Below are 12,843 nucleotides of genomic sequence, written 5' to 3' on the forward strand. Positions count from 1 at the left end.
CATGCCAGTCAGTTTTTGGATTTCTCTACTAAGGTGCTCATCCGGATAAACCAGGACACAATTGCAGTAGTTCTCCCTTTACTACCCTAGCCGATATAGTGGAACGTAAGGTAGTAAGCACAAGAGCCGGGCAACCCACCTATTGACCAAAGACATGATTTGGAGCCAATGCATATAATGCTATATTTGGGGTGTCGAACTATACTGTAAAAAGTGTTCGGACTTTGTTGCCGTATTATGGGGCGCAATGAAGCCCCTAGCGGATTAAAGCGTACCAAAGTGTACGGGTGTGATTTGATAAGATTATCAAAAGAGCAAGCTAGTGCCGCAGGAGTTGCGCTGCAAACCGTTTCCATTATAGTTTGATTAGTACGTCAAAGAGTTTTTGTACAAGTAGTGCAATAAGAAACATGGCTATTTAATATGCCACAACCAAGGGAGAGCTGGTGCGGGTCCTGAAAACAGGTAGAGTGACCGTTAAAGAGACCACCTAGAAATTCCCTTATACATCAGTATCTTGTGTTGTCTTGGTGTATATATCCTTTCAAAAGGACCTGTGATCATGCCGTCAGGAAGGGCTTGTGGAAAAGAAACCTGAAAAGGAAAAAAAACAAAATAAAAAGTGAAAGTATGTCTGTCCAGGGAAGGTCGAGACATATTATGGATCACACTCTAATTATGCCTCCGTCTATGCCCATGGTATTTTGAGTGCGTAGTTATGTATGCACAGTACGAACGCCGCCACTTGGTAGGGGCTGGGATGGAGGCCGAATTGCTAGTAGAGCTCTTGACGAGCTGGGTTGTCCTGCTGCGGAGTAGTCCAGACTTGTTTGACGGTGTCCGGAAGCTCGGCCGCCGAATTGAGGTTTTGCTTGAAGAGGCCGCTCTGTACTTCTGCTGCTAAAGCAACAGTGTGCTCCTCAATACGAAGGGAGCGTTCCGTGTTTCCATTGACTGTTATGATGCCGCGTGGTCCGGGCATCTTGAGCTTGAGATAAGCATAGTGTGGCACCGCGTTGAATCAAGCAAATGCGGTTCGTCCGAGCAGTGCATGATAGCCACTACGGAAGGGGATGATATCAAAGATCAACTCTTCGCTTCGAAAGTTGTCCGGGGATCCGAAGACAACCTCTAGTGTGATTGAGCCCGTACAGCGGGCCTCTACACCAGGTATGACTCCTTTGAAGGTAGTCTTTGTGGGCTTGATCCTTGAGGGGTTAATACCCATTTTGCGCACTGTATCCTGATAGAGCAGGTTCAGGCTGCTGCCACCATCCATGAGGACCCGCGTGAGATGGAATCCATCAATGATTGGGTCAAGGACCAGTGCGGCTGAACCACCATAATGGATACTGGTCAGATGGTCCCTGCAATCGAAGGTGATCGGGCAGGAAGACCATGGGTTGAACTTTGGGGCGACTGACTCCATCGCGTAGACGACCCTGAGCACGCGTTTGCGCTCCCTCTTGGGGATATGGGTAGCGTATATCATGTTCACTATTTTAACTTGGGGGGGACTTCTTCTGTCCCCCTGTGTTCGGCGGATAGGACTCCTCGTCATCGTCCTCGCTTTGCGACCCCTTCTCCTTGTTCTCAGCATTTAATTTGCCGGCCTATTTAAAAACCCAGCAGTCTCTGTTGGTATGATTGGCTGGTTTGTCTAGGGTGCCATGGATCTGGCATGGACGATCGAGTATGCGGTCCAAGCTGGATGGGCCCTGATTGTTTCTTTTATATGGCTTCTTCCGCTGGCCAAACTTGGAGCCACTAAATCCGGCGTTGACCGTCGTGTCATCGGTATTGTCACCGTTGCTTCGATGCTTGTGCGTGCTGCGTCGGGGCTTGCCATTGCTATTTTTGGTCTCAGAGGTGCCAGCCTCGCTTGTAGTGTTTTTGCTACGGGATAGCCAACTATCCTCACCCGCGCAAAAACGGTTCATGAGTGCCGTGAGGGCTGCCATGGACTTTGGCTTTTCTTGGCCGAGGTGACGGGCGAGCCATTCGTCGCAGATGCTATGCTTAAAGGCCGCTAGGGCTTTGGCATCCGGATAGTCAACGATTTGGTTCTTTTTAGTTAGGAACCTGGTCCAGAATTTCCTGGCTGACTCTCTAGGCTGTTGAACTATGTGACTTAAGTCATCCGCATTTGGAGGTCGTACGTATGTACCTTGGAAGTTGTCGTGGAAGGCGTCTTCCAAGTCCTCCCAGCTGCCAATAGAGTTTTCAAGGAAATTGTTTAACCAGTGCCGAGATGGCCCTTTGAGTTTTAGTGGGAGGTATTTGATGGCATGAAGGTCATCACCGCGGGTCATATGAATATGGAGAAGAAAATCTTAAATCCATAACACAGGATCTGTTGTTCCATCATATGATTCGATGTTCATGGGTTTAAACCCTTCGGGAAATTCATGCCCCATTACTTCATCAGTGAAGCAAAGAGGGTGTGTGGCACCTCTATATCGGGCCATATCGCGACGTAGCTCGGATGGAGTCCGTCTGCGGCATTCGGCCCGGGCGTGATTAGGTTTGTCACGTCCGAATAGATAGCCGTCACCGCGTGTCGAGGAACGCCCCTCCTGCCGAAGGTCATATGTATATGCCCGAGCTGTTTTATCACTGCCTTTACAACGAGGTAGTACGGGCTGGTGTTCGGCTTGGGTTGCCGCTTTGTCCCGACCATGTGGTGGTCGGTCAGCCGCATTGTGCGCAGATGGCATGGGCTCCAACGCCCCATCATCGAATTGAGGTAGTAATTTGCGCTTCAGATAACTTTTGGGTGGTCGCTCGAGGACGTATTCCTCGGCTGCCAGGATGTTAGTCCATCAATCGTTGAGCAGATCTTGATCATCTTGAAGCTGTTGCTGCTTCTTTTTCAGGCTCCTTGCAGTGGCTATTAGCCGGCGCTTAGAGCGCTCCTGCTCGAGAGGTTCCTCAGGCACGATAAAATCCCCGTCGCTGAGGCTCACCTCATCCACGGAGAGTGGAAGATAATTACTGTCCTCCAAGTCTTCGTGCACAGCCTGTTCATCTGGGCTGACCCGCCCATCTTCCCGTTCGTCCTTTTCGGAAGTTGGCTCAACGGGGTCTTCATTGTCTCCGACATCGTCTAGGGTATTGTTTTCTCCTGTGCCGGTATTGCTATCTTTTTCATGGCGTGACTTAGAGCGGCGCCGCTGTCGTCGGTGCTTTGGCTGTATCTCAGGAGGTTTATCTTCCACTGGGTCTTCTTTGTCATCGCCGTTAACTTCTTTGGGTGTGTCCACCATGTATACGTCGTAGGAGGAGGTGGATGTCCAGCACCCGGTAAATGGCGGGTTTTGTGCCTGCTCCTCTTCGGCATCGTTGTCTGTACCATCGATGTCTTCAGAGTCGTAGTCGAGCATGTCGCTTACATGTTCGACAGTGGCTATTAAGTGGGAAGTGGGTGGGGAGTGAAATTCCCCGTCATCAGCCCCCAGTTCAAACCGTATATAATTCGGTTGTGAATCCCCTGCTAAAGAGAGCGTTTTAATGAGTTTAGCACATCGCCTAAAGGTGAGTGCCGGAAGTGTTGGGGAACATAGTAATTTCAAAAAAATTCCTACACACACAAGATCATGGTGATGCATAGCAACGAGAGGGGAGAGTGTTGTCTACGTATCCTCGTAGACCAAAATCGGAAGCGTTAGCACAACGCGGTTGTTGTAGTCGTACGTCTTCATGATCCGACCAATCAAGTATCGAACGTACGGCACCTCCGAGTTTAGCACACGTTCATCCCGATGACGTCCCTCGAACTCCGACCCAGCTGAGTGTTGAGGGAGAGTTTCATCAGCACGACGGTGTGGTGACGATGATGATATTCTACCGACGTAGGGCTTCGCCTAAGCACCGCTATAGTATAATCGAGGTGGACTATGGTGGAGGGGGGCACCACACACGGCTAAAAGATCAAACGATCAATTGTTGTGTCTCTGGGGTGCCCCCTGCCCCTGTATATAAAGGAGCAAGGGGAGGAGGCGGCCGGCCAGGGAGAGGCGCGCCAAGGGGGAGTCCTACTCCCACTAGGAGTAGGACTCCTCCTATTCCTAGTAGGAGTAGGAGAGGGGGAAGGAAAGGGAGAGGGGGAGAAGGAAAGAGGGGGCCGACCCCCCTTACCCTAAACCAATTCAGTTTGGGCCTTGGGGGGGGCACACTCCTCTTGCTTCCCTCTATTTCCACTAAGGCCCATGTAGGCCCATTAAGCCCCCGGGGGGTTCCGGTAACCTCCCGGTACTCCGGTAAAATCCCGATTTCACCCGGAACACTTCTGGTATCCAAAGATAGGCTTCCAATATATCAATCTTCATGTCTCGACCATTTCGAGACTCCTCATCATGTCTGGGATCACATCTGGGACTCCGAACAACCTTCGGTACATCAAAACATATAAACTCATAATATAACCGTCATCAAAATGTTAAGCGTGTGGACCCTACGGGTTCGAGAACTATGTAGACATGACCGAGACATGTCTCCGGTCAATAACCAATAGCGGAACCTGGATGTTCATATTGGCTCCCACATATTCTACGAAGATCTTTATCGGTCGAACCGCATAACAACATACGTTGTTCCCTTTGTCATCGGTATGTTACTTGCCAGAGATTCGATCTTCGGTATCTCAATACCTAGTTCAATCTTGTTACCGCCAAGTCTCTTTACTCGTTCTGTAATACATCATCCCGCAACTAACTCATTAGTTGCAATGCTTGGAAGGCTTAAGTGATGTGCATTACCGAGAGGGCCCAGAGATACCTCTCCGACAATCGGAGTGACAAATCCTAATCTCAAAATATGCCAACCCAACAAGTACCTTCGGAGACACCTGTAGAGCACCTTTATAATCACCCAGTTATGTTGTGACATTTGGTAGCACACAAAGTGTTCCTCCGGTAAACGGGAGTTGCATAATCTCATAGTCATAGGAACATGTATAAGTCATGAAGAAAGCAATAGCAGAATACTAAACGATCGTGTGCTAAGCTAACGGAATGGGTCAGGTCAATCACATCATTCTCCTAATGATGTGATCTCATTAATCAAATGACAACACTTTGTCTATGGTTAGGAAACTTAACCATCTTTGATCAATGAGCTAGTCAAGTAGAGGCATGCTAGTGACATACTGTTTATCTATGTATTCACACATGTATTATGTTTCCTGTTAATACAATTCTAGCATGAGTAATAAACATTTATCATGATATAAGGAAATAAATAATAACTTTATTATTGCCTCTAGGGCATATTTCCTTCAGTCTCCCACTTGCACTAGAGTCAATAATCTAGATTACACAGTAATGATTCTAACACCCATGGAGCCTTGGTGCTGATCATGTTTTGCTCGTGGAAGAGGCTTAGTCAACGGGTCTGCAACATTCAGATCCGTATGTATCTTGCAAATTTCTATGTCTCCCACCTGGACTAAATCCCGGATAGAATTGAAGCGTCTCTTGATGTGCTTGGTTCTCTTGTGGAATCTGGATTCCTTCGCCAAGGCAATTGCACCAGTATTGTCACAAAAGATTTTCATTGGACCCGATGCACTAGGTATGACACCTAGATCGGATATGAACTCCTTCATCCAGACTCCTTCATTTGCTGCTTCCGAAGCAGCTATGTACTCCGCTTCACACGTAGATCCCGCCACGACGCTTTGTTTAGAACTGCACTAACTGACAGCTCCACCGTTCAATGTAAACACGTATCCGGTTTGCGATTTAGAATCGTCCGGATCAGTGTCAAAGCTTGCATCAACGTAACCATTTACGATGAGCTCTTTGTCACCTCCATAAACGAGAAACATATCCTTAGTCCTTTTCAGGTATTTCAGGATGTTCTTGACCGCTGTCCAGTGATCCACTCCTGGATTACTTTGGTACCTCCCTGCTAGACTTATAGCAAGGCACACATCAGGTCTGGTACACAGCATTGCATACATGATAGAGCCTATGGCTGAAGCATAGGGAACATCTTTCATTTTCTCTCTATCTTCTGCAGTGGTCGGGCATTGAGTCTTACTCAACTTCACACCTTGTAACACAGGCAAGAACCCTTTCTTTGCTTGATCCATTTTGAACTTCTTCAAAACTTTGTCAAGGTATGTGCTTTGTGAAAGTCCAATTAAGCGTATTGATCTATCTCTATAGATCTTGATGCCCAATATATAAGCAGCTTCACCGAGGTCTTTCATTGAAAAACTCTTATTCAAGTATCCCTTTATGCTATCCATAAATTCTATATCATTTCGAATCAACAATATGTCATCCACATATAATATTAGAAATGCTACAGAGCTCCCACTCACTTTCTTGTAAATACAGGCTTCTCCGAAAGTCTGTATAAAACCAAATGCTTTGATCACACTATCAAAGCATTTATTCCAACTCCGAGAGGCTTGCACCAGTCCAAAAATGGATCGCTAGAGCTTGCACACTTTGTTAGCTCCCTTTGGATCGACAAAACCTTCTAGTTGCATCATATACAACTCTTCTTCCAGAAATCCATTCAGGAATGTAGTTTTGACATCCATTTGCCAAATCTCATAATCATAAAATGCGGCAATTGCTAACATGATTCGGATAGACTTGAGCATCGCTACGGGTGAGAAGGTCTCATCGTAGTCAAGCCCTTGAACTTGTCGAAAACCTTTTGCAACAAGTCGAGCATTATAGACAGTAACATTACCGTCAGCGTCAGTCTTCTTCTTGAAGATCCATTTATTCTCAATTGCTTGCCGATCAACGAGCAAGTCAACCAAAATCCACACTTTGTTCTCATACATGGATCCCATCTCAGATTTCATGGCCTCAAGCCATTTTGCGGAATCTGGGCTCACCATCGTTTCTTCATAGTTCGTAGATTCGTCATGGTCTAGTAACATAACTTCCAGAACAGGATTACCATACCATTCTGGTGCGGATCTTACTCTGGTTGACCTACGAGGTTCAGTAACAACTTGATCTAAAGTTTCATGATCATCATCATTAACTTCCTCACTAATTGGTGTAGCTGTCGCAGAAACCGGTTTCTGTGATGAACTACTTTCCAATAAGGGAGTAGGTACAGTTACCTCATCAAGTTCTACTTTCCTCCCACTCACTTCTTTCGAGAGAAACTCCTTCTCTAGAAAAACTCCGAATTTAGCAACAAAAGTCTTGCCTTCGGATCTGTGATAGAAGGTGTACCCAACAATCTCCTTTGGGTATCCTATGCAGACACATTTCTTTGATTTGGGTTCGAGCTTATCAGGTTGAAGCTTTTTCACATAAGCATCGCAGCCCCAAACTTTCAGAAACGACAACTTTGGTTTCTTACCAAACCATAGTTCATAAGGCGTCGTCTCAACGTATTTTGATGGTGCCCTATTTAACGTGAATGCGGCCGTCTCTAAAGCATAACCCCAAAACGATAGCGGTAAATCAGTAAGAGACATCATAGATCGCACCATATCTAGTAAAGTACGATTACGACGTTCGGACACACCATTACGTTGTGGTGTTCCGGGTGGCGTGATTTGCGAAACTATTCCGCATTGTTTCAAATGAAGACCAAACTCATAACTCAAATATTCTCCTCCACGATCAGATCGTAGAAACTTTATTTTCTTGTTACGATGATTTTCAACTTCACTCTGAAATTCTTTGAACTTTTCAAATGTTTCAGACTTATGTTTCATTAAGTAGATATACCCATATCTGCTTAAATCATCTGTGAAGGTGAGAAAATAACGATATCCGCCACGAGCCTCAACATTCATCAGACCACATACATCTGTATGTATGATCTCCAACAAATCTGTTGCTCTCTCCATAGTTCCGGAAGAACGGCTTTTAGTCATCTTGCCCATGAGGCACGGTTCGCAAGTACCAAGTGATTCATAATCAAGTGGTTCCAAAAGTCCATCAGTATGGAGTTTCTTCATGCGCTTTACTCCGATATGACCTAAACGGCAGTGCCACAAATAAGTTGCACTATCATTATCAACTCTGCATCTTTTGGCTTCAATATTATGAATATGTGTATCACCACTATCGAGATTTAGCAAAAATAGACCACTCTTCAAGGGTGCATGACCATAAAAGATATTACTCATATAAATAGAACAACCATTATTCTCTGATTTAAATGAATAACCGTCTCGCATCAAACAAGATCCAGATATAATGTTCATGCTCAACGCTGGCACCAAATAACAATTATTTAGGTCTAATACTAATCCCGAAGGTAGATGTAGAGGTAGCGTGCCGACTGCGATCACATCGACTTTGGAACCATTTCCCACGCGCATCGTCACCTCGTCCTTAGCCAATCTTCGCTTAATCCGTAGCCCCTGTTTCGAGTTGCAAATATTAGCAACAGAACCAGTATCAAATACCCAGGTGCTACTGCGAGCATTAGTAAGGTACACATCAATAACATGTATATCACATATACCTTTGTTCACCTTGCCATCCTTCTTATCCGCCAAATACTTGGGGCAGTTCCGCTTCCAGTGACCAGTCTGCTTGCAGTAGAAGCACTCAGTCTCAGGCTTAGGTCCAGACTTGGGTTTCTTCTCCTGAGCAACAACTTGCTTGCTGTTCTTCTTGAAGTTCCCCTTCTTCTTCCCTTTGCCCTTTTTCTTGAAACTGGTGGTCTTATTGACCATCAACACTTGATGCTCCTTCTTGATTTCTACCTCCGCTGCCTTTAGCATTGCGAAGAGCTCGGGGACTGTCTTATCCATCCCTTGCATATTATAGTTCATCACGAAGCTCTTGTAGCTTGGTGGAAGTGATTGGAGAATTCTGTCAATGACGCTATCATCCGGAAGATTAACTCCCAGTTGAATCAAGTGATTGCAGTACCCATACATCTTGAGTATATGCTCACTGATAGAACTATTCTCCTCCATCTTGCAGCTATAGAACTTATTGGAGACTTCATATCTCTCAATCCGGGCATTTGCTTGAAATATTAACTTTAACTCCTGGAACATCTCATATGCTCCATGATGTTCAAAATGTCGTTGAAGTCCCGGTTCTAAGCTGTAAAGCATGGCACACTGAACTATCGAGTAGTCATCAGCTTTGCTCTGCCAGATGTTCTTAACGTCGTCAGGTGCATCAGCAGCAGGCCTGGCTCTCAGCGGTGCTTCCAGGACGTAATTCTTATGAGAAGCAATGAGGATAATCCTCAAGTTACGGACCCAGTCCGTGTAATTGCTACTATCATCTTTCAACTTTGTTTTCTCAAGGAACGCATTAAAATTCAACGGAACAACAGCACGGGCCATCTATCTACAATCAACATAGACAAGCAAGATACTATTAGGTACTAAGTTCATGATAAATTTAAGTTCAATTAATCATATTATTTAAGAACTCCCACTTAGATAGACATCCCTCTAATCCACCAAGTGATCACGTGATCCATATCAACTAAACCATGTACGATCATCACGTGAGATGGAGTAGTTTCAATGGTGAACATCACTATGTTGATCATATCTATGATATGATTCACGCTCGACCTTTCGGTCTCCGTGTTCTGAGGCCATATCTGTTATATGCTAGGCTCATCAAGTTTAACCTGAGTATTCCGCGTGTGCAACTGTTTTGCACCCGTTGTATTTGAATGTAGAGCCTATCACACCCGATCATCACGTGGTGTCTCAGCACGAAAAACTTTCGCAACGGTGAATACTCAGGGAGAACACTTATACTTTGATAATTTAGTGAGGGATCATCTTATAATGCTACCGTCAATCAAAGCAAGATAAGACGCATAAAAGATAAACATCACATGCAATCAATATAAGTGATATGATATGGCCATCATCATCTTGTGCTTGTGATCTCCATCTCCGAAGCACCGTCATGATCACCATCGTCACCGGTGCGACACCTTGATCTCCATCGTAGCATCATTGTCATCTCGCCAATCTTATGCTTCCACGACTATCGCTACCGCTTAGTGATAAAGTAAAGCATTACAGGGCGATTGCATTGCATACAATAAAGCGACAACCAGATGGCTCCTACCAGTTGCCGATAACTTGGTTACAATAAAATTTAGCATCATGTCTTGAGCATATCACATCACAACATGCCCTGCAAAAACAAGTTAGACATCCTCTACTTTGTTGTTGCAAATTTTACGTGGCTGCTACGGGCTTTAGCAAGAACCATTCTTACTACACATCAAAACCACAACGATAGTTTGTCAAGTTGGTGTTGTTTTAACCTTCTCAAGGACCGGGCGTAGCCACACTCGGTTCAACTAAAGTTGGAGAAACTGACACCCGCCAGCCACCTGTGTGCAAAGCACGTCGGTAGAACCAGTCTCACGTAAGCGTACGCATAATGTCGGTCCGGGCCGCTTCATCCAACAATACCGTCGAACCAAAGTATGACATGCTGGTAAGCAGTATGACTTATATCGCCCACAACTCACTTGTGTTCTACTCGTGCATATGACATCTACGCATAAAACCTGGCTCGGATGCCACTGTTGGGGAACGTAGTAATTTCAAAAAAATTCCTACGCACACGCAAGATCATGGTGATGCATAGCAACGAGAGGGGAGAGTGTTGTCCACATACCCTCATAGACCGAAAGAGGAAGCGTTAGCACAACACGGTTGATGTAGTCGTACGTCTTCACGATCCGACCGATCAAGTACCGAACGTACGTCACCTCCGAGTTCAGCACATGTTCATCCCGATGACGTCCCTCGAACTCCGCTCCAGCCGAGTGTTGAGGGAGATTTTCGTCAGCGCGACGGTGTGGTGAAGATGATGATGTTCTATCGACACAGGGCTTCGCCTAAGCACCGCTATAGTATTATCGAGGTGGACTATGGTGGAGGGGGGCACCGCACACGGCTAAAAGATCAAACGATCAATTGTTGTGTCTCTGGGGTGCCCCCTGCCCCTGTATATAAAGGACAAAGGGGAGGAGGCGGCCGGCCAGGGAGAGGCGCGCCAAGGGGGAGTCCTACACCCACTAGGAGTAGGACTCCTCCTATTCCTAGTAGGAGTAGGAGAGGGGGAAGGAAAGGGAGAGGGGGAGAAGGAAAAAGGGGGCCGGCCCCCCTTACCCTAAACCAATTCGGTTTGGGCCTTGGGGGGGGGGCGCCCCACACTCCCCTTGCTGCCCTATTTTTCCACTAAGGCTGATGTAGGCCCATTAAGCCCCCGGGGGGTTCCGGTAACCTCCCGGTACTCCGATAAAATCCCGATTTCACCTGGAACACTTCCGATATCCAAACATGGGCTTCAAATATATCAATCTTCATGTCTCGACCATTTCGAGACTCCTCGTCATGTCTGGGATCACATCCGGGGCTCTGAACAACCTTCGGTACATCAAAACATATAAACTCATAATATAACCGTCATCGAAACGTTAAGCATGCGGACCCTACGGGTTCGAGAACTATGTAGACATGACCGAGACATGTCTCCGGTCAATAACCAATAGCGGAACCTGGATGTTCATATTGGCTCCCACATATTCTATGAAGATCTTTATCGGTCAAACTGCATAACAACATACGTTGTTCCCTTTGTCATCGGTATGTTACTTGCCCGAGATTCGATCGTCGGTATCTCAATACCTTGTTCAATCTCGTTACCGGCAAGTCTCTTTACTCGTTCTATAATACATCATCCTGCAACTAACTCATTAGTTGCAATGCTTGCAAGGCTTAAGTGATGTGCATTACCGAGAGGGCCCAGAGATACCTCTCCGACAATCAGAGTGACAAATCCTAATCTCGAAATATGCCAACCCAACAAGTACCTTCAGAGACACCTGTAGAGCACCTTTATAATCACCCAGTTACGTTGTGACGTTTGGTAGCACACAAAGTGTTCCTCCAGTAAACGGGAGTTGCATAATCTCATAGTCATAGGAACATGTATAAGTCATGAAGAAAGCAATAGCAGAATACTAAACGATCGTGTGCTAAGCTAACGGAATGGGTCAAGTCAATTACATCGTTCTCCTAATGATGTGATCTCATTAATCAAATGACAACACTTTGTCTATGGTTAGGAAACTTAACCATCTTTGATCAATGAGCTAGTCAAGTAGAGGCATACTAGTGACATACTGTTTGTCTATGTATTCACACATGTATTATGTTTCCTGTTAATACAATTCTAGCATGAATAATAAACATTTATCATGATATAAGGAAATAAATAATAACTTTATTATTTCCTCTAGGGCATATTTCATTCAGGAAGATGTCTGCGGAACTGAATTCGACGATCGGTGCCTGGTAAGGCTCAGCGGACGTGGATGCATGCAGTTCGGAACCAGTGACCGAAGATGAATCCGGGGATCCAGTGACGCAGACCCCGCTCGAAGCTGAGTCTGTGTGCGGCTCCAATGCTGACGAGCCTGTGGCTTCCATGGCGGGGTTAAGCTTCCTGTCTTCGGATGGCATAGGTTGCTCCGGATCTAGTGCCAGAGCGCTTACAGGCGCAATCTCCTGGGTATGGTCCGATGACAGATTTAGGTCATGTTCATCGCGGTGGCAGGGAGTGGCTGCCATGGGCTCAAATCCGTCGAAGATCAAGTCTCCGCGGATATCAGCGACGTAGTTCAAGCTTCCAAACTCGACCTGGCGGATAGGGGCATAGCTGTCGATCTGCTCTAGATGGCCAAGCGAGTTGGCCCGTAGTGCGAAGCCGTCGAATATGAAGATCTGGCCAGGGAGAAAGAGAACCCCACGGGCAGCGTTGTTGTAGATGATGGATGGAGCCATCGAACCTTCTGATGACAACACAGCGAAACTCTCAATGAAAGCACCAATGTCAGTGTCAAAAC

This window comes from Triticum aestivum, chromosome 2A (genome assembly GCF_018294505.1).
Source record: "Triticum aestivum cultivar Chinese Spring chromosome 2A, IWGSC CS RefSeq v2.1, whole genome shotgun sequence".
Lineage (NCBI taxonomy): Eukaryota > Viridiplantae > Streptophyta > Magnoliopsida > Poales > Poaceae > Triticum > Triticum aestivum.